This window comes from Cupressus sempervirens, chromosome 10, assembly GCF_028749045.1.
Source record: "Cupressus sempervirens isolate cs-2001-9-10 chromosome 10, ASM2874904v1, whole genome shotgun sequence".
Classification (NCBI taxonomy): Eukaryota; Viridiplantae; Streptophyta; class Pinopsida; order Cupressales; family Cupressaceae; genus Cupressus; species Cupressus sempervirens.
Genome location: NC_143127.1, coordinates 873,200,538 through 873,223,564, shown reverse-complemented (window position 1 = coordinate 873,223,564; position 23,027 = coordinate 873,200,538). Strand labels below are relative to the sequence as shown.

Below are 23,027 nucleotides of genomic sequence, written 5' to 3'. Positions count from 1 at the left end.
GATCTGTGTAGTCCTTCCCAATAGTGGCCGTGAGCTGAACATCTAGGGAAACTCTCTCTGGGCATCATCCCAATCCTCTGTCTCTTGCCAGGAATGCCATACGATGGAGACTAGGTCATCGAGACATGTCCTCCAATGCTTTGTCTTACCCAGGAAGACCTGGGTAATATGCCCCTGATACCTGTAGATATATGGCTCCATCAGCTCTCAAGCATCCTTGTGAATGACCCTACATACAAGAAGATGCTCCCCTGCCCAGATCTACAACACATAAACACCAACAACCATAATCTTCTTCTCATGGAAGACTATCTCATGCATCTCATGGAATAAGTGGGCTAGCATATACTAACCCCACCCAAAAATCTTAGATGCCTCTACCATATGACGAAGCATAACTCCCCATCCACAGTCTAGCCCATGTTGTCCTTAGTCAAGCATCAGAAAGCAACTCGGGAAGATCACTAGCATAGATGCCAGTCTGTACGTCTATCTGTATGTGTGCATCAACTTATCCCAACTGATTGCTTGACCAAATACAAGGGAAAGTACCTCTATACCTTCTCAGGGCACTGTATCATAAACCACTCAGGCTCCATGAAAAGTGATCCGCAATATCCTCCAGATGTCCTCCAGGGTGATCATCATCTCCCCCACTGGTAGATGGAAGGTGTTCATCTCTAAATGGAAACGCTCAACCCAAGTTGTGAGTAAGTCATGATTCACCATCACAGCTGGGATCTAGCATAGATAGGACAAGCCCACTCAAGCGATATGTTCCCAATCCGCATCATCAAGACTCCACAACAACTCTCCATATGGTGGATAATGTGATTTGAATGAGATGTCATCAAAAACCTCCTGCACACACACAAACAAAAATGACAAGAAAATGATCAGTACCAGAATGAAATGGAAGAACAAAGACAATAAGAATGCAAATTTTATGTACAAAATTGAAAATTTTAATCTCTCCTATCATGGGTTCTGGCGCGAAGATCTTCAGATCTCGTGCAAAGATCTCAAGATCTTGCACAAAGTCTCCCTCTTTCATGCAAAGAATCTCTTCGTCGTGTGAGAAATGAAGTTCTCGCACGTGAAAAATCTCGTTCTTCACGTGAGAGGTGGGTATCTCCCATGTGAGAAACCTCACTAACATGCATGAAGAAATAGTGCACCCTATTTCTTCGCACAAAGACCGATTGACCAACTCCTAAAACATGCTAAAACATGCAATAAATAATCTCAAATTACGTAAAAATGAAAGTGCAAAGGTGGGAAATCAATGACTCACTAGTGGTCTATAGTCTACTGGCCGGCTGTGTTGTCTAGAGCACTCAAAATGATGATATCTCACATTCACTACCATGTCTCTCTCAGAGCTCAATTCACTAAAGGACAAAAAGCACAAATAAATTCAAAATGACCCCTTGGGCCCTTATATATCTGTTGACATAATTTCTCAAAGTGCTTCGATTTGCAAAAAAATCACCCCTTGGCTATTTTGACCATTTTAAATTCATTTTCGAGATCGAATTCGAAATCTGACACACCTTAGTGCCTCAAAAATGCATTTTAAAATTTTGGGACCGATGTGATCGAACACTTGTGCATTCCAAATTTTTATGATACTTTGCACTTCTTGAATCTTTTCAACTCAAAATTCTTCATCTTTTCAAAATTTTTTTTTTTTAAAAGTCAACTCAAGTCAATTGTGGCCAAATCTGGTCAACTTTTGGTCAAACTTGGTCTTCAGGACCTCGAAATCATTGCAAATCAACTCTGAATTTTCTTTAGATCATTTTGATCTCTTCTATGTTCTCCATATTGTTCTCATCTCTTCATCTTTTCTTCTGATCCTTCTGATCTCTTCTCCATTTTGCACAATCTTGGATTTCTTTCCTATATCTTATTTCTAGTGTGTCATCTTTTAATTTTGCTCCCGAGGGGGCAGGATGATTACATCATTGAACACTTATTGCTAGGGGTATCTCATTCCTATCTTATGTCCTCATCATTTAGGGCATCTCACCACTAGGGGCATCTTGTTTCTATCTTTTTGGCATCTTTTTCATCTTGTCATCATTTGATTATAGGTATGGAGACAATCTAAACCTCAGCTCCTGAGGATTAAGCATCGCTCTGGGGATAATTCTAAGACTTATAATTTGATCTTGATTTCTTATCAATGTTAGGTATCTAGGTGTTCTATTTGGATCCTTAAAGGTTAAGCTCCATTCTAGAGATAATCTTTTAAATGCTTTCAATCTTAGGTATCTAGGTGTTCTATCTGGATCCTTAAAGGTTAAGCTCTATTCTGGAGATAATATTTTAAATGCTTTCAATCTCAGGTATCTAGGTGTTCTATCTAGATCCTTAAAGGTTAAGCTTCATTCTGGAGATAATCTTTTAAATGCTTTCAATCTCAAGTATCTAGGTGTTCTATCTAGATCCTTAAAGGTTAAGCTCCATTCTAGAGATAATCTTTTAAATGCTTTCAATCTCAAGTATCTAGGTGTTCTATTTGGATCCTTAAAAGTCAAACTTCATTCTAAAGAAACCTTTTAAATGCTTATCAATTTTAGGTATCTAGGTATTCTACTTGGATTTCTTGCGATTAAGCTCTATTCTAGAGGTAGTCCTTAAAAGCTTATCAGTTAGTCTTTGTATCATCAATTTCAAAACCAATCTCATTCTTGATCCTCGCATCATGCTTTCTGACTTTCTTTGAATTGAATGTGTTTCTCACACATTCATTCAAAGAGGGGCAAAATGTAATACACCAAAATTGGCTCATTGCCATGATCACCAATTCTAGTCTATTTTGATCAATTCTAAGACTATTCTAATAGGAAATTCTTATTCTACTACTCGCTACTTGACTTAATTGTCAGATGCAGAAAACCCTAATCTACATTCATCATATTCATTATTTAATCCCTGTAGTACACACTCATATTAGCCACATTATACCTATTTGATTTCAATTTAATTTAATCTAAAGTATTCATACATTATTAAATTAAATTATCTCCTAAGGCTAATGTACTACAAAATTAAATTTATTTAATTTAATAAATATGCTTATTTTAATTAATTAAAAAAAATTATTTAATTAAATAGAAAAGCTATTTTTTATTAATTAAGAAAATTTATTTAATTAAATACAAAGCCATTCCTAATTAATTAAATAAAGTTATTTAATTAAATAAGAAAAGTGTCTCTAATTAATTAAATAAAATTATTTAATTAAATAGAAAAGGTATTTATGAGAGTATATCTCATTTTATTAAATAAATATTCTTTCTAATTCTTCTCTTCAATTCAAAAATGGAAATTCGTAGATAACTACTGATCAAATTAGAAGTGATCCAGATCACTTGCTCTCACTCTAAAATCTATCTGAGCTGATTGACTCTTACACTCAGATCTGAGTTAGTTAACTCCCTTTAATTTGGGAATCTTCCACCTTAACTAAACCTCATCTTCAATCTTGACTGTTGATGGAAATCAATCTCAACCATTGGAATATTTTAGGAAAATCTATTTAAGAGACCCTCATTTCTTCATTTTGGGAGGTTGAATTGAAGAAGCATTGAATTGCTGCTGCATTTTACACTCATCTAGCTTCAAGATATTCTCATATATTTTCATTCTTAGCTTAATGTCATCTAGATTTAATATGCATACATCTAGTATAATTTATTTTATATGTTTTTAGATTAAAAATGCATGCTTCATTCTAGATTAATCTGCATTCATCTGGACTAGCTACATTCATTAAATCCTTCATTCTTAGAGGGTCTAGTTGCCTGCACCTTGATTCTGAGGATATGAATAGGCAAAATACCTTTAGATAGAAGGCAATAGGTCAGCTTGTAGGTCAAATATTGGGTGAGCAATCTCATGTTTATTCCAGGATGAATCTGCATACAATGACTGTGTTGAAGTGTGTGTATTAATAGAGGCCACAAATTCACGCATACGATGATACCCACAAGATGATATACCAATGTAAATGTTCCTTGTTAGAGGATGGATCCTATTAGGAATCTATAAAATCATTCAATACATATGAGTCCCTCTAAGAAGACTTTGAATCCCTATTAAGAGATTCTAACCCTATTAGGAATTGTGGTACAATTTATGCAAGAAGAGCTCACTGGCCAAACGTGCACTTTCAATTACAAGAAGAACTCACTTCATGAACAAGTAATTAAAGCTCTTTGAATAAAAAATTATGGATAATGTACCATCTTTTAGCTGATCTCTGACCTTAGCTCAATCTCAAATCACAAAATCAGGTTATCAAAAATTTTCTTCAATATATCATACAAAACTTTACATTCACAACTTTCGCATGTCACTTCCAAATAATCTTGCAAGATATCTTTACATAAATATAATGCCTTAGCTAATCTCTGACCTTAGCTCAATCTCAAATCAAAAAATTAGGTTATCAAAAATTTGCTTCAATATATCATACAAAACTTTGCATTCACAACTTTCGCATGTCACTTCCAAATAATCTCGCAAGATATCTTTACATAAATACAATGCCTTTTCAAAAATTCCTACTAGGTTTTCTAAGACCAAAAAGAAATTCCCAACATAAAGTAAACATCTAGGATGTCCCTAATTGGTCAAGTAATTATTTTGTAAACAAAATAAGTCCTTTACCTTTCATTCCAATGTTTTGTACATCTTAAATATATTTCTTCCATACTATCCATACTAATGTCTGAGGTTATACACATCATCATCAACATGTATATTGTTCCCATATATCTTCTCTCTCAAGAATAACATTGCATAAACAAGTTATACATAAAAAAACACACTCTTGTAAACCATTTTCATACTTATACGATTTTTTGAGTACCTAAAAGATAAATATCTTTATTTCTAAGGTTTACTACAAGCATGTACATCATGTTTTTCCATTAATAAAAGCATTTACATATCTACACATATCCAATTGTCAACAATCTCCCCCTTTGGCATTAATAGCAACAAAGTAGGAAAATTGGTAAAGTATTAAAAAATTTACCAAAACTTACAACATTACTATACTCACTATCTATCACAAATGCTCCCCCTTTTGACATGACTAAAAAATGCATAACTTACAATTTTCTCATACAACTTCTCCCCCTTTTTCATCAATGACAAAGGTTAAAATGTCAAAAACTATCAAAATTTATGTTACATTGCCTCAAGCTAATATCATCTTCATAAAATCATCATAATTTTCCTTTAGAATATCTATTCCTTTCTCCCATGTGTTGTTGACTACTTTGGCTATAGTGAGAATTGCACATAAGGCATATGATGCAATCTCAACTAGATTAAGGTTTTAATATATAAAATTGGAATAAGTGTCCTTTGATTTGACACATTCCTCCAAAAATCTCTTAATGGCTAATAGCTTTAGAGTTATAGATTCTTTGAAATTTGATAATCTTCTCAAAATTTGATCTTTCTCAAGTTGCAGTTTCCTAATGTTAGTGTGAACACTGGAAACTTGCCCTTAAAAATCATCAACTCTACTAGAGGGTTGTTGTAACTTACTTGTCAGAGCTTCTAGCTCACTCAGATTCCCTTCCATCATATTATCCAAGACATTAGTCAACCTATGAGATAAAGTACATTTAATGTACAATACCTTTCCATCTTGTTGACATATTTGGAGTTTCATGATATAGTATTAAGACTCTTCAAAACATTGTTTATGTTTTGAAAAACTATGCTAAAATGATTAGCATCATGAGAAATTTGAGCATTAGATTCTGCAACATTCAACAAATTAGTAAATTCATCATCAAATGATTTTACTACTACTTTGACTCATTCTTCAGAATCTACTTCTGTATGTTTGGTTGCGAGAGTGCTATGCAATCTATCAGTCACCTTCGTTAATGCTCTCTGTAGACTCTTGACTTTCCTATTCTTCTCAATCAGTTTTTTCAAATATGAGATCAAGTTAGATCGATCATCATCATCACCTGTAAGGTTGCCAAGAGATAGTGGAGTGGATGAGATAGATTCTTTAGTCTCATCTTCCTTTTGTTTCTTCTCTACTATCTCCCTTGTCTTTCTCTCTTCTTCTTCCTTCTCCTCTTTTTCTTTCCTTTCTTGTTCTTTCTTTTCTTCTTCAATCTATTTCTATTTTCCATCTACTCTCATCTTCTTTTCTTCTTTTTGCCTCTTATCCTCCTCAAACAATTTCTTCTTGGCTTCTTCAATCTTCTTATTTTCTTCCTCTAACTACCCTTCCTCCCCTTCAATAAGTTCTAACTAATCTTGAATGTCCTCAAAATGAGGCTTGGGCTGATTAAAAGGATCATCTTCAATATTAATAGTAATATTAGTTTGATCAATTTGTATTGAATCACCACTTACTGATACTTCCAAAGTTTTCTCTGTTGTGGTAGGTGTTGCCTTAGATGTAATGCCTCACCAAGGGATCAAAAAGAACCAACATAAAGTTTTACTAATTTTAGAAAAAAAAAATTAAATAACACATAAAAAGAATTATAAAATAGCAAAAGCAATAACAAACAATCATACATAAACAACTCATAATAGATTACATTTCTTAAGGATTCCAAGATGTTGTATCACATTTATATTAAAATAATTTACTAAGTCCAATAAATAACACATCCATGTTAAAGAATAATTGTAATTTCAAATCCATACATTTGTTTTGAATTCCATTTGACAATAATTAGAATGCACAATCATGCACTATACATGTCATAGGGTATGAAAAACTAAAATAATATACATTTATCAAATAGACTACATCATCCCTTTTCGATCCATGAAACAAAATACAAAGCAATAAGTTTAAAATCATCTATCATATAGATATAACCATCCATCATAATACACAAAGGTAGAATGAAAGGAAATGCAAAATGAGGAACTCCAACCATGGCATCAATTGATAGATCTCAATGGTAAAACTAAAAAGCACTACCACCCGACCTTGTGGTAACCCAAAAAGATCCACTCCGACTACACTGAGGAGAGAGTCTCAAGTCCCAAACATGATAACAATCCCAAAAATCAAAAGTAATATCTAGGTCATGGGAAGACTTGAAGTAATCTAACTCAGGGTACCAAGAACTAACAATATCTAAAACCAGAGGCAAACAAAGACATATAAGTAATCTACTATGGAAGTGGGCAAGTGTCACCACATGAGTCAACTCTAAGTTTACCCTGGCAGTCTTACTTGACCCCAACCCCTTAGTGACTCTATGTGGCACTAGTATCCTTATGTATTGACAAGGCATACTAATGATGCATGGTTGCAACCAAACATCCTCTCTACTCCCATCCTAGTCTATACTAGCACTCAAGGCATGGGCAAGGAAAGACAAAGACTCTTATTAGGTTCAATTTACTCTCATTTAGAGTAGTGTTTACACTTATTAGAATAACCTACAATGAGTTACTTAGGCAACCACTTTGGGCTTCAGTCTTCATTGCAAGCCACTTCATTACATACAGATAACCTACCCTAAGCTTAGCAAAGAAAAAGGATCCTTAAAGACCAAAATGATACATCAGTTCCCTAAACAAGCAACTGACAAGTACTAAAATTACTTGGCCAAAATACAAGCATCACTAATATAATCATCCTAATAGAACTAATTGAAGAAGGTATAGATAAGTCAAAGCATAAGATCATATATAATCACTCAAACAATACGTCTTGGCCTCTGGTAAACATCCTATGATTGGTCAACACTCTAGTCAGCCCCTAATTCTGACATACAAGAAAACACTCAACAAATAGTGTAATTTATAGTTTTGTTTGATTTTCAAGACACACAATCTGAGTTTATAGTAAAGTTTAAGTTTTCATTTCAATGTAAGTTTTCAAGCATATAAGATTTACATTTTACGCTTACAACTTATCTCATTTCTTGTGTTATAACAAATTGCACAATTACCCTTAACTTATGAAATTACAAGGTTGACAATTAAATATCATAGGATGACATAAAAAATAGTTATCTATTTAAATTATTAAAATAATAATTATTGATCATTAAATAAAATTACTATCATTTTATTAATATTCAAATCATTAAATAATAATATCAATAAACAAACTTAAACATTATCAAATAATATTTATTATTAATTAAAACTTAATTAAACTAACTTAATATAAAAAAAAACTATATAAATAAATTATTAACCAGTAATTAATTAATTAATAAGAAAAATTATTTAATAAATAATAATTAAGTTTTATAAAAAATAATTTTTTTAAAATAATAAGGAAATCTCATTTATGGCCCACCGACCTTTTTGTACCATGCAATCTCAGACATTATTGCTACCATAGGTAGTAGTATGCCTCCCGTGCATAGCCTTTTAACCTCATGCCCTTAATTTTTAAAAAAAAAATTTCCTTCTTTAAATATGTATGTATGTATGTATGTATGTATGTATGTATGTATGTATGTATGTATAGTTAAAACAAATTCTTTTTTTTATAAAAACAAAAACAACCTTTCCCCTAAATTCATTATATATATATATATATATATAATTATAAAAAAATCTAATGCAAAAAACCCAATAACTTAATTGATTTTATATTCTAAAATGTTGAATCTTTTCAAAACTATTTCTTATTTAAAATACCAACTACTCAATTCATAGAATGAGATTTTTTTGATCTTTCAATCCTCATATCTAGATAGAATTCAATATGAACACTAGTAAATTTACAATGAAAGATTCATCATAAACAAAATTTAGAAAATAAATTTAAGAAACATGATGTTGAGAAGAATTTTGAAGAACATAATTAATTGTCTGAATAAAGCACAAGATTCTACCTGAATTTGATGCTAATACACAACTGCATGAAGAATGTGAGAAAATCCTCTTTCCTTTGAAACCCTTCTTTTTGGAAATCCTTCCTCCAAAATCTTGGTTCCTACAAAATGAACTTTCAATCTCTAATAAGGAGTTGTCCCCTAAATTTGGAGCATGAATTATCCAATCATGTGAGGGAACTCATTGATCACAATTCTTTTAATATTTTATTACTTTTTGAGACTTCATGAACACTTTTTGCAATTTAAAATATCTTTATTAAATTAATTTTCCTTTCTCTCTTTAATTAATTTTGAAAGAATTTTTTGATAAAATATTTATTAAATTAAGTAATAATAATATTTAGCATTTATTTAAAAATGATCTCCTCAATATATATTATTATTAAATTAAATTAATATTATTACGCTCTAAAATTAGAACTATAATTTTATCTTTAAATTTAATTCTTCTATTTAATTAATTTTTTAGTTAATTAAATATTAAAACTATCTTAAAAATTTTCTATTAAATTAAATCATAAAATATTGTTTTAATTTGACTTGATTAATAGAAAAATCACCGAACACGTACAAGACAAAATATGGAAATCCGTCATAAAATACAACATACAAGATCAAACTCAAGGGTTATAATCACGAATTAATACTAAGTCCAATAAATAACCCATCCACTTCAAAGAATAACCACAAGTTTAAATCCATATAAATTTTATATATATATATATATATATATATATATATATATATATATATATATATATATATATATATATATATATATATATATATATATATATATATATATATATATATATATATATTTTGAATGCCACTTGGCAACAATCAAAATGTGCAACCATCGACTATACATGTCACAGGATATGAAAGGTTGAAAGAATATACATTTATAAAATAGACTACATCATCCCTTTCGAATCCATGAAACAAAATACAATACAATAAGTAAAATCATCCATCATATAGATATAAGCATCCAACATAATACACAAAGATAGAATGAAAAGAAATGTAGGACAAGGAACTCCAGCCATAATATCAATAGACAGATCTCAATGGTAAAAGTAAAAAAGCACTACCACCTAACCTTATGGTAACCCAAAAAGGTATGCTCCCACCATGCTGAGGAGATAGTCTCAAGTCCCAAACAGGATAACAATCCAAAAAATTAAAAGTAATATGTAGGTCACAAGAAAACCTGAAAGTAATCTAACTTAGGGTACCAAGAACTAATGACATCTAAACCTAGAGGCAAACAAAGACACATAAGGAATCTACTATAGAAGTGGGCAAGTGGCATCACATGAGTCAACTCTAAGGTTACCCTAGCAGTCTAACTTCACCTTAGCCCCTTAGTGACTCTATGTGGCACTAGTATCCTTTCGTATTGACAAGGCATACTAATGATGCACGATCACAACCAAACATCCTCTTTGCTCCCATCCTAGTCTATAGTAGCACTTGAGGCATGGGTGAGCAAAGAAAAAGACTCTTATTAGGTTCATTTTACTCTCATTTAGTGTAGTGTTTTCACTTATTAAAATAACCTACAATGTGTTACCCAGACAACCACTTTGGGATTTTTCCTTCATTGCAAGCCACTTCTTGACATTACATATAGATAACCTACTCTAAGATTAGCAAAGCAAAAAGATTGCAAAAGACCAAAACCATACATCAATTCTCTAAACAAGCAACCAACAAATACCGAAATCACCTAGTCAAAATACAAGCATCACAAATAAGACCATCCTAATAGGAATGATCCAAGAAGGTACGCATAAGTCAAAACATAACATCATATATAATCACTAAAATAATACTTCCTAGCCTATGGTAAACATCCTAGGACTGGTCAACACTCTAGTCAACCCCCAATTCTAATGTACAAGAAAACACTCAACAAACAATGTAATTCATAATCTTGTTTGATTTTGAAGAGACATAGTCAGGAGTTTATAGTAAGGTTTAAGTTTTCATTTTAGTATAAGTTTTCGAGTAGATAAGACTTACATTTTATCCTTACAACTTATCTTATTTCTCGTGCTCAAACAAATTGCACAAATACAGTTAACTTATGAAATTAGAAGATTCATAATTAAATATCATAAGATGACTTTAAAAATAATTATCTATTTAAATTATTAAAATAATAATTATTGATCATAAAATAAAATTACTACAATTTTATTAATATTCAAATCATTAAATAATAATATCAATAAACAAACTTAAGCATTATTAAATATTATTAATTATTAATCAAAAACTTAATTAAACTGAACTAATAAAATTAAATTAATAATTATTTTAAAAACTATATAAATAAATTATTAAGCATTAACTAATTAATTAATTAAAAACTTATTAATAAAATTCTTTAATAAATAATAATTAAGTTTTATAAAAGTTAAATTTTTTAAAACAATTGTTAAAACAATAAAGAAATCATGTTTATGGCCTATGAGCCTGTCTGTACGGTGTGGCCACAAATATTACTGCTGCCGCAGGGAGCAGTACATCTATCTCATGCAACCTTTTAAGGCTACGAACAGAGGTGGGGTGTGGAGTTTGGTGGCCCCACCCCCAAACTCATGCCATTAAATATATATATATATATATATATTATATACATATATGTATGTATATATATATGTACATATATGTAGATATATATACATATATATGTATATATATATATATATATATATATGTACATATATATATATATGTACATATATATACATATACATATGTATATGTATATATATGTACATATATATACATATACATATGTATACATATACATATACATATACATATGTATACATATACATACATACATACATATATATATATATATATATATATATATATATATATATATATATATATTTAAAAAGCTTTGATAAGGAAAACTGAATAACCCTATCAATTTTATATTCGAAAATTTTGATTCCTTTTCAAAACTATTTCTGATTCAAAATACCAACTCCTCAATTCATAGAATGAGAGTTTTGTGATCTTTCAATTGTCATATATAGATAGAATTCGATATGAATACGAGTAAATTCACAATGAAAGATTTATCATAAATAAAATTTGGAAAATAGATTGAACAAACACAATATAGATAGTAATTTCAAAGAATATAATTCATTGTGCAAATAAAACATGAGATTCTACCTGAATCTGATGCTAATACGCAACTGAATGAAGAATGTGAGAAAATCCTCTTTCCTCTAAAACCCTTCTTTCTAAAAATCCTTCCTCCAAAATCCTAGTCCCTACGAAATGAACTCTCAATCTTTGATAAGGAGTTCTCCCCTAAATTCAGGGCACTGATTATGAAATCATGCAAGAGAACTCATTGATCACAATCTTTTTAATATTATATTACTTTTTGAGAATTCATGCACACTTTTTGCAATTTAAAATATCTTTATTAAATTAATTTGTCTTTCTCTCTTTAATTAATTTTTGAAGTGTTTTTTGATAAAATATTTATTAACTTAAGTAATAATAATATTTAGCATACATTTAAAAATGGTCTCCTAAATATATATTATTATTAAATTAAATAAATATTATTACACTCTAAAATTAGAACTATAATTTTATCTTTAAATTTAATTCTTCTATTTAATTAATTTCTCAATTAATTAAATATAATTAAATATCAAAATTATCTTAATAATTTTTCATTAAATTAAATCATTAAATATTCTTTTTATTTGACTTGATTAACACAAAACTCACCAAAGACCTACAAGACAAAATATAAAAACCCATCATAAAATACAACATACAAGATCAAACTCAAGGGTTATAATTACGAATTTAAATCATATGACAAGTTTGAAAGGTAATCATCTCAGATACTCTTCCTAATTTGTAGGAAAATTAGTTTTAAGGTTAGGACTTAGACTTAGGAATTTATCTCCCCTTTCTTACCATTGAGATATTGTGGTAGGGTACACTCATCCTGGCAATTCAGGGAAGTCGATACTAAGTACCTACAATCTGCATAAAATCTATGCATGTACAAACACATATATTCTAAACTAAATAGGTAATGGAAGGAAGTGGTGGATCGTGTAGATCCTAACTAGCAAGTGATTATGAATCCCTTCCTTAACCACATTAGAAATGTTGCACATAAAGAAAACATACATGCACACCATACACATGCAGTATGGGGTAAGTATCCATAGAAAACACGTATAAATAATCCATCCAACTAACATCATTAAATATTATAAATCACTATAAATAATCATCATCAAGATATAATCATGCATACAAGAAATAACTAGTACCAAAGTAGTCTCATCATATAATCAACTATGTATGAAAACAATATCCAATAATCTGGAAAACAATGTCAGTAATCATCAAGCATAAACATAAACTAGCCTAAAAGAGTTTGGTAATAATAATTGAAAGTAAACTAGGGGTAGGCACTAAAAATTCAAACATCATCTGGTTGATGATTGTAATTGTTTCACTTCTTATAACATTCTTCTCACCTCCCATAAACAAAAATGGCCCCATCTTACTTTGCAAGTAAGGTGCTAGTTTGTTCATCAGTTTTTTGATTTCTTGTTCATCATCAATTTTGTGTATAGTCCTTAACATAGATTTCTGAAGTTCCAAGTCTTCCTTAGAAACTATTTCCTTCTTAGCTATAAGTCTATCATAGACTTTCAGATTTACAATACCTTCAATATCTTCAAGTTTCAAGTTATTAAGAATCATATATCTCATAGTAGAAATATCAATCAAGATCTTTCTCAATATCATTATACAAATCATAAAACTTATTCATTTGCACAAAGTTCCCCTCATTGGCAATAGTTGTGTTAATCTTTTCTGTGTTTGATTTCTAGGGTTTCCTTATTTTACCTATTGACTGCTTAGAAACAGTGACCTTTTTAGGATTTTTAACTTCTTGTTCCTCATTATCTTCTTCACTCGAGTCTTCAATTATCAAAAATGTTTTATTCCCTTTCTTAGGTCTAGTACCTAGTTCCTTAACTCTTTTTAACTTATGAATTTCATCTTCTAGTAACCTTCCAAACTTCCTTTTTGGTTCACTTGGTTGCTTAGCTAATACATCAGCATATGAAATATTTTATTCTATAGGAGTCATTATAATGTACACTCTTGATGCTTTCCCAACTAATAGAGGTGTCACATACATCACACCTTGTTCACCAATTTTCTTTAGTCCAGAGATAGTTTTCCTAATTGCCTGTGATTCACTTTCTAGCATACTAGCCTTCGTTAATTCTTTCTTCATTATAGTCTCAATCTTCTTATGAGATGCTTTCTCCAAGGATTCCTGGTAAGCTGACTAAGTTATCTCCTCATATGTTCCAAATCTATAAGATGCTAGGTCCATTCTAGAGTTTAACAATAGATCAATGTAACCAATAGCTACATCATCACTCAATTCATAACCTAAGGGATTAATAAATGTTTCTCAAGGTTCTACTACTTCAATATGTGTTAGATCTATATCTACCATAAAGCATATATCATTCTTAAATCAGTCAACAATTGCAGGTGCAATTTTGAATCTCTATATCATCTCATTCTAGAATGTTGTCATTATTAGGTTTCCACTATCTAAGATTTTATCTGTAGGATGCATTTTGCATACATCTTTTATCTTATCCATAGTACATCTTTCACTTCTCATAATCTATGTAATTGATAGAAATGGAAATCTAAGTACATGAAATAAAATGTGATTGATTAGTGACTGAAATTTAAATACAGCATTCTTAGTTCTCTTAATCTTCTCCAGATTATCAAGGAGTTGTACTCTCAAAATCTCACTCAAATTCACTTGTTCTTTCTCAACACAAATCTTGTGGGCCACATAGATAAAGTTTGCTAACAACTCATCACTCTTAGAACTTGCACAAATAGAATATGTAATGATTATGGTCAAGAATCTCACATCATGTTATTTGATGGTGTTGATCACCATTGCCTTACCATTATAAAATGCCTTAGTATATCTTTCAATGTTTTTCTTAACTAATTTCTTACCAATAGGTACACTACCTTGTTTTCTAAGACTAGTTGCTTCATGAATAAGGTCGGAAAAAATTTCAACTATGTTGTCTCCCATCCAAAACTTCCCATTATGAATTCTACTCAATATGATTTGAGTCCATTCTTTGGTATCAAGTTCATGGAAGAAATGATATCTGAAAAAGTCTAAATCCTTTAGATGTTCAAATTTGGGCTTCACAGTCATATCATGCTTGAAAACATTTTCCATATCCTTTTTCATAAACTCACTTCCAATAGCTTCAAACTTGATAGTTAAATAACTGCCTATGTCTTCCAAATATACTATGTTGTTTAGAGTTTTTGATAGAGTCGAATTAAGGTTTCCTTCTAAGGGTTTCATAGGAGTAACCTTCAACATGGGTCTCTCATCATCCTCAACATTATGAACTAAAGAAATATCCATGATTTCACCAAATATAAATTTATCGAAGAAATTATGTGCAAAAAATAATAAAATACATTTTTCCCAAGTAGGTTTTTTCTCAAAATCACTTTGTCAAATCATTTTTGAGTACTCTAAGCATCTGACATAATTAAAACATGGAAATAATCAAGTTCATACTCTATTTATGCCACTAGAACTTGCATTAATTTTGTACTTTGTCAAATCAAAAAATCTATTAATTTCATTCAAAAATCAAATATCTTCTCAAAATCATCTATTCAATCTTCAAATGCTACCTGAGGTTAATCATAGCTTCCTTTCATCATGAAAATGCTCCACAAAAATTGTCTCCATGAAATTTTCTATGAGAACATAGATTTCATCTTTTGTCAAAGAATAAACTTTCTCTATTATAACAATAACTCTTATTTCCTTCATAACTAGTTCCGATAAGCTCCAAATTGTAAGCAAGCTTAGCTATAATCTCAACTCATCTAGATACATTATCTCTCAACCTCACTACTCATAGCTCAATCTCTAAAATAAGTTTCAAATTCTGGTGTTGTAAATAAGCTCAATTCAACTTGGTTGAATCAAACTTGATTCTTGACTTCAATCTTCCTTTCTCTGCATTATCTGAGTTTTCTTTAGATCCAATAGTTAATTCCTTCACAAATGTCTCATCAAGTTCTTCTTAAAGTTTGCTAACTACATTTCCTTGATCTTTATTATCTTTCTTAGGTCTAGATTTACTTTCATGATTCCATTTGTCATTTTTGAAGTTTCTGCCATTTTTGCTTCTATTTCTAAAGTTTCTTTCACAATTCCTTCTATTGTTTCAAAAATTTCTTCAAGTGTTTCTTATGTCCATTCTGCAATACTTTGCTATGTATCTGAAGTTGTTGTATAGCTGACATATGGGGGTTCTACTTCTAGGATTCTATTGATCAATAGGTTCTTGATAGTTCTAGGCTATGTGTCCAAAGTTGTTACACTTATAACACATGATCTACTTTCTTTCTTCATAAGGTCTTCTTTCTCGTGTTGTGCTTTCATTAGATCTTCTTCTATTTGCAAGGTACATTCTACTATTCCTATTATCATTATCATATTTAGGCTTGTTACAATCAATTATTTTATGACCTATATCATGACAATGATGACAATAAAAATTCATAACATGATTAAGTAACTTATTTGTACAATCTCTTTTAATATGACCTATTTCATTACATGAAAAACAGTCACCTCAAAATTCAAATTTGGTTTCCTTGGGAGATTCCACTTGCTTAGGTTTATCCAATTTCTTAGTTTCCTTCTCTTGTCCAACTTCTTTATATTTATCAAAAGATTGACTAGATTCAATCTTATCATCAAATCTATCTTTTTCTTTTAGATCTAATCCATTTTCAGGTTTCTTTGCAGACATGTTAAATAGGTAACCAAGACTAGTCTTCGTTGGATACAATTGATTAATTATGTTGTCTTTGATTTACACAAATGTCATATTAGTTGATAGAAAATGCATGCTGAGCTCACTTGGTTAGTGAAGACAATTTTCCTAGTCTACTAAGTATTCTTGAGTCTACTCTGTACAAAAAGTAGTATCTATCAAGCTCACTCATCCATCTGAGGAAGTTAAGCAAAAAGGAGTGTTAACTAAGCTCACTTAGTTAACAAAGGGAAAGTTGAACAGAGTCAATTTTAACCGAGCTCACTCAATTACAAAAGGAATTTTGTTAGTTCACAATGTGAACCAAGCTTCTATTGGTTGACAAAGGAAATCATTTTAGAATTAGTTTCTATCAAGTTGGGTTAGCCACAAAAGGATTTTCTTGTTTTAGCATGTAAAGCTTAATTGTTTTATCTATTATTTCAAGTTGTGATTTCAAAGGGTGGGATGCAAGTTGAATAAGTTAAAAGAGATAAGAAGAGGAAGCAAACTTGAAGGATAAAAAGATATCCTTGTGGAGAAGAAAAGTCTTATTTGATCAAGAAGGATCAAGTATGAACCAGAGAAGAGATCTATAATTAGAAATTCAGTTCGATCACAATCAGGTCATTTCATTGTTACTCTCTAACCATTCTAGCAGTGAATTAAAATCTCTTAATAGAGTTGGTTTAATAGCCATTTGTAAATCCTTTAATAAGGTGGCAATTCCATTGAATTGTTTTAAGACCTTTTGCAAGGCCACTCCTAATAGGATGATTAAATCCTTTAACATGGTCATACCTAATAGTGTGTTCTGTAACCTTTAGCAAGGTTGGCTCCTAATAGGGCTCACATTAGAAGAGTGAAAAATAGTAACTAGTTACATTGGTGGTTTTTCCCAAATTGGGTTTCCATGTTAAATTTGGTGTCTCATGTGTTCATGTTATTTCTTTCATGCTTGTAAGTAATTACTAATAACATCTTAAGATCTACTAAAATAAATCACACTCTATATTTACTGAGTTAAAAATGTTTTTGTATGTTTACTAAGTATTAGCAGTAATTAGTTTTATAAGTCTAAATTTTATTTGACATCTAAGGGATCTAGGAAATATTTTAGTAGTAATAGATTCACCCCTCCCCTCTTAGTTACTCCTCTTATATTTTCAATAGTCTTATCATAGGTAAGTCATTATATTGAAATTGATTAATCAAGCTTTTCTATGCTAGAATAAAGATTTTCAAGCTATAGATTGCATTGAGTTAGTTCACCTTTCACAATAGTGTTGTACTTATGAAGTTCTTCATGATCTTCTTTTAATGTTTCAAATTCAGATGTCATGTTTATAAGATTCTCTAAAAGACCTAAATTTCCAATCTTCAAATCAAATTCAACTTTAGAATGGTAATCTTTAATTCATGCTTCAAGATCTTGTACTCTATCTTTAGTTTTGAATATTTATCATCAATATTTTTAAATTCAATAGATTCAGGATTTGATTTGAGATGTTCAATCTTGTCCTTTATTTGTCAAATTTATACTTTGGAGTCTTCATATCTATCTTTCAACTTATCTCTTTCTTTAGTAAGGAGATCAATTTGTTCAAGTGCCTCTTAAATTTTTTTCATCAATTGCTCCATATCCATAGGGATTTTACTCAACTTGTTAAGCCTCTTCTAAATAATTGTGCTTGGATACTAATTGTTAGAAATAGGGAATATTGAGAGTAGGGGGGTCTAGGGGTGAATCAAATGTTTTTCACCAACTAGATATTACTAATTACTTTGAATCATGCATAAGAAAGTAAACAAGTAATTTTGAATAGTAAAAGTAAGCATGCATAGAGAGAACTCATAACACCATATTTTGTTAACTAGGAAAACCTTGGTGGGGATGATACCCATAAGATGATGTACTAATATAAATGTTCCTTGTTGGATGATGGACCTTATTAGGAGTCTATAAATTCATTCAATACATATGAGTCCCTATTAAGAGACTTTGAATCCATGTTAGGAGATTCCAACCCTATTAGAAGTTGTGGTACAATGTGTGCAAGAAGGGCTCACTACCCAAACATGCACTTTAAATTACAAGAAGAGATCACTGCCCAAACAAGTAATTAAAGTTCATTGAATATAGAAGTATGGATGTTGTACCTTCTTTTAGATGATCTCTAATCTCAGCTCAATCTTGGATCACAAAATTAAGTTATCAAAAATTCACTTCTACATATGATACAAAACTTTGCATTCACAACTTTTGCTTGTCACTTCCAAGTAATCTCACAAAATGTGTTTACATAAATATCATGCCTTTTCACAAATTCTTGCTAGGTCTGATAAGACCAAAATAAACTTTTCCAACTTAGAGTAGACATCTAGGATGTTGTCCCTAATTAGTCAAGCAGTTATTTTGTAAACAAAATAATTTATTTACCTTTCATTATGATGTTCTATACATCTTAAATATCTTTCTTTTGTACTATCTGTACTAATGTCTGAGGTTACACATATCATCATCAACATGTATACTATTCTCATATATCTTCTCTCTTAAGAATAACATTGTATCAACAAGTTAAACATAAAACAATATGTTTTTGTAAACTATTTCCATTCTTAGACAATTTTCTGAGTACCAAAAAGCTAAGTATCTTTATTTACAAGGTTTACTATGAGCATGTACATCATGTGTTGCCATTAATGACAAAAATTACATATCTAGATATAGCCAATTGTCAACAAAACTTAGACCTGAGAAACTAAGATATCCATACATGAGATTTCATAGCTTGGAAAACTTGCACCACATAAAAGTCCTATATTTGTGTGGTTTATAAGGTAGTAAGTTCACAAAGATTTGAGGTTAACCCTTTTAGATAGTTTACTTTCTTTTGATATTCATATATATTTTATCTACTATCCTTGTTCAATTAATTCAGTTCTTTTATTTTTTTAGTATTTTATTTAAGTTTTAAAACATGTCTTTCATTTATGTCTTAGAAAAATCATTCACTAAGTTTTCTTAATCACCCTATCTCACTGAAGTGATAGTAGAAGTATGGTGACACAAGGGTTGATTTTTTAATTTAGATTTCATCAATCTTGAGGGTGAAAAATTCCCTTCTCCACAATTTTGTGATGATTTTCTATGTCATCTCTATCACTTAGACATGACCACTTTCACAATAATGATATTTTGGTGGCTAGCTTGTTGGGATCACTCCATGTCCCATGCTTTCACCCACCTATTTGATATTCTATCATGATTTAGATGGTATAATAAATTGATATAACTATATGCATAGTTTTTAGAATGTGTGAGTGATGTGCAAGATGCCAGTTGAAGGATTTATTAGGGTATGTTGGATGGTGTGGACTATATTTGATAATCATTTGTACATTCTAAGGAGAATGTTGGAAGTAGTATGATGAAGTCTGATTTTGTAACAATCTCATGTATTTTGTGTTGAGACAATGAGTATTTTCAACAAGTCGTTTGTATCTTCTTGTCAGACAATAATCTTTCACTACAATTCCTACAATGAGTTTATTGAAATAATTTTCATATAATATGAGATAATCTCACACTTTCTTTCAACTCATTGGGTTTTCTACTTAAATTTGGTGTTTTCTTATGCATTGGTGCTAATTATTTTATATATCATTCCTTCTAATTAATGTTACTTATTTTGTAACTGATTTAAAAAGTTTAAGATTATTGAACATTGATTCATCTCTGTGCCTTACTCTAGGTGTGTTCAAAATATGTCATTTGTTAGGTTAACAATATTTATGTGAGATAATAGAGCAATTTTAGAATACCAAGTTATAGATTATAATTGCAAAGGACTAATTACATTAAATCATTGATTCTAAAAATTACAACATTTAGTAATGAGTTTTATGTTATAAGGGTTATTGGTAAAAATATTTTAGTATTGTAAATATTTTGGTATTGAATAATATTTATGAACAAATTATTCCATTTACTTCTCATAATATGGTTACATGTATTTTAAAAATACTATTGAGTATTCATATTTCACATAATCCAAGGTTTCTTTACTTGTGTTTATTATACATTAAATTTCTAGTGTCAATTCAAAAAAAAAAACTAGTGCTAAAATAAAACAACATGAAATCTATAAATAATATAAATCTCTAGATTTGTGCAATCATTTTTAGATGACATTTTTTTTTTTTTTGTTTATTTTGCTCACTTATCTTAATTTTTTTTATCATTTTTTCATTTTAGAAGAAAATAACATCTATATTCACAAATCCCTTAATTTATATTCCTTAACTTGGATCCCCCTAAAAATGTCAAAAGCCATAAGGCATTGCAATCTTTTTCTATGTGTATTTTTTTTGTGATAGTATATTTTAGTCATTTACACTAGCTTTGTGATCATTTTGGTCCTATAGAAAGAAAATTACATCTATACATCATCAAGACCTTCATTTATATGAGCTTAAACTTCCAAATCCTTCTTAAAATATCAAAACTCGTAATCTCTTCCATTTATTTTAAAGGCATTTCTTTTGGGACACTAGATTTGATTTATTTACCCTACATTTCCTATCATGTTATCCCTCTTCAAAGAAAATAGAAGCTAGTTAAAAGTTTGGTTGAATTAATGTAAAACATTATTTTAGAATTGTAGAGATGGCTATAGAAATTTGTATGGCTCGTTTTGCACACCTCTACATTTTTTTTTTTGAAATTGAAAGTAGCCAAGATAGGGCATGACTTGAAGTACAAGATGAGCTGAAAAATAGCTAATTAATAGGAAAGTCCATAATTAACCAACCCCACTTATCAATTTAATAAAACCCCATATGATTAATGTGTCCCAACTATGATAAAGAGAACTAAAAATAGTATTCAACTTAAAATAAATAGACTTCATAATATCTAGAGTCTTTAAAAGCACCATTAACATAGTCCTCATGGGTTGAGTGTTGTAATAGTAACTGAGAAAAAAAGTAAAACATAAATAAAAGAGGGTAATAATTTCTCTTGTTCTTCTCCTTTCCCTCTATCTTTTCCAATAGCAGTCAGAGCCAATGATCAAATAAAAACATATATAGTGAGGTCGTGTTGTCCAGTCCCATCGTAGAAGTCATCCCTTCCTTCTCTGCATGTAGCAAGTGCAAGGTGGAGGCCGCCAATTGCATCAACCTCATAACAAACCTAATGATCAAATTGAACTTCTACTCTAGGATCTCGTTCCTTTCTTCTAGCTTCAACATGTTCCTATTAATTACCTACATATCATTTCTCTAAACAACATATGAGGACTGAGGGGTGTCCTTCTCAGGGATATAATCACCTTTGGTAGTGGCACATTGGGGGAAGGTGAGGGCCTCCCCTCTTTCACCTCCATGAATACTAGAGGAATTATTCTTCTAAGTATCAGACACATGGGAAGGGAGGGGACTTAAGTGGCTACTATCCTCACCCTTTCCCTCAACAACAATTTCCTCCTCCTCCTCTCTCTAATGTTTCCTCCAGGAACTATTTTTCTTCTATTTTTTCTTAAGTGGTTTGTGTTTGCCACTATCTATGGATTCCAAACTAGGGGAACTTTTTATCTTAGGTTCAGGGTCTACATTAACCCTCTTCTTCTTGTTCCCTGTAGACCTTCTCCTACCACCTTCAATTTCAATATTCGAGTCCAAAATCTTTACATATTTCTCCATTTTCATTTATTTAAGGATGGTGGGAGGGATAGAAGTAGACAAGAATGGGTCAGGTAGGACCACTTGCACATTTATGGGCTATATGGGGCAAAGATTCTTGTGGAAATCATATCATTTATACATAATGGTTCGATGCATGACATAGTAGGGCTTCTCTTTTTTTATCTTCTACCTAAACCTAAGAATATTATCCTCCATGGAATGTAGAAAGAAGAATGGGAAGGTTATGAGATCCTCGTTACAAAAAAAAAAAATTAAAATGGGGAAATGGTCCACGATTATGCACAGGGCTCTCACTAGGTTAGAAAAATTGACTTAGGCTCACTTCATTAGTGACACAGGTTTTTTTTCCTCCCAAAGTCAACTCACTAACTTTAGTAATGACCTCTTTGTTGATGTAAAATTAGATCCCATTCATGATCACCCTCCCATTAGTCCATGAATTTATGAACTACATAGAAACTACCTTGTCATACCCTTCAATGCACTACGTAAATGACACTAACCTTATTTCTCTCAAATACAC

The 23,027-nt window shown here is 30.6% G+C and overlaps 1 protein-coding gene across 1 annotated transcript in view; it reads right to left on the bottom strand.

The window, feature by feature from the left end:
• Window positions 1-23,027, bottom strand: part of LOC149536787 (uncharacterized) — a 39,520-nt gene that overhangs the window by 1,458 nt on the left and 15,035 nt on the right. The window lies entirely within an intron of this gene.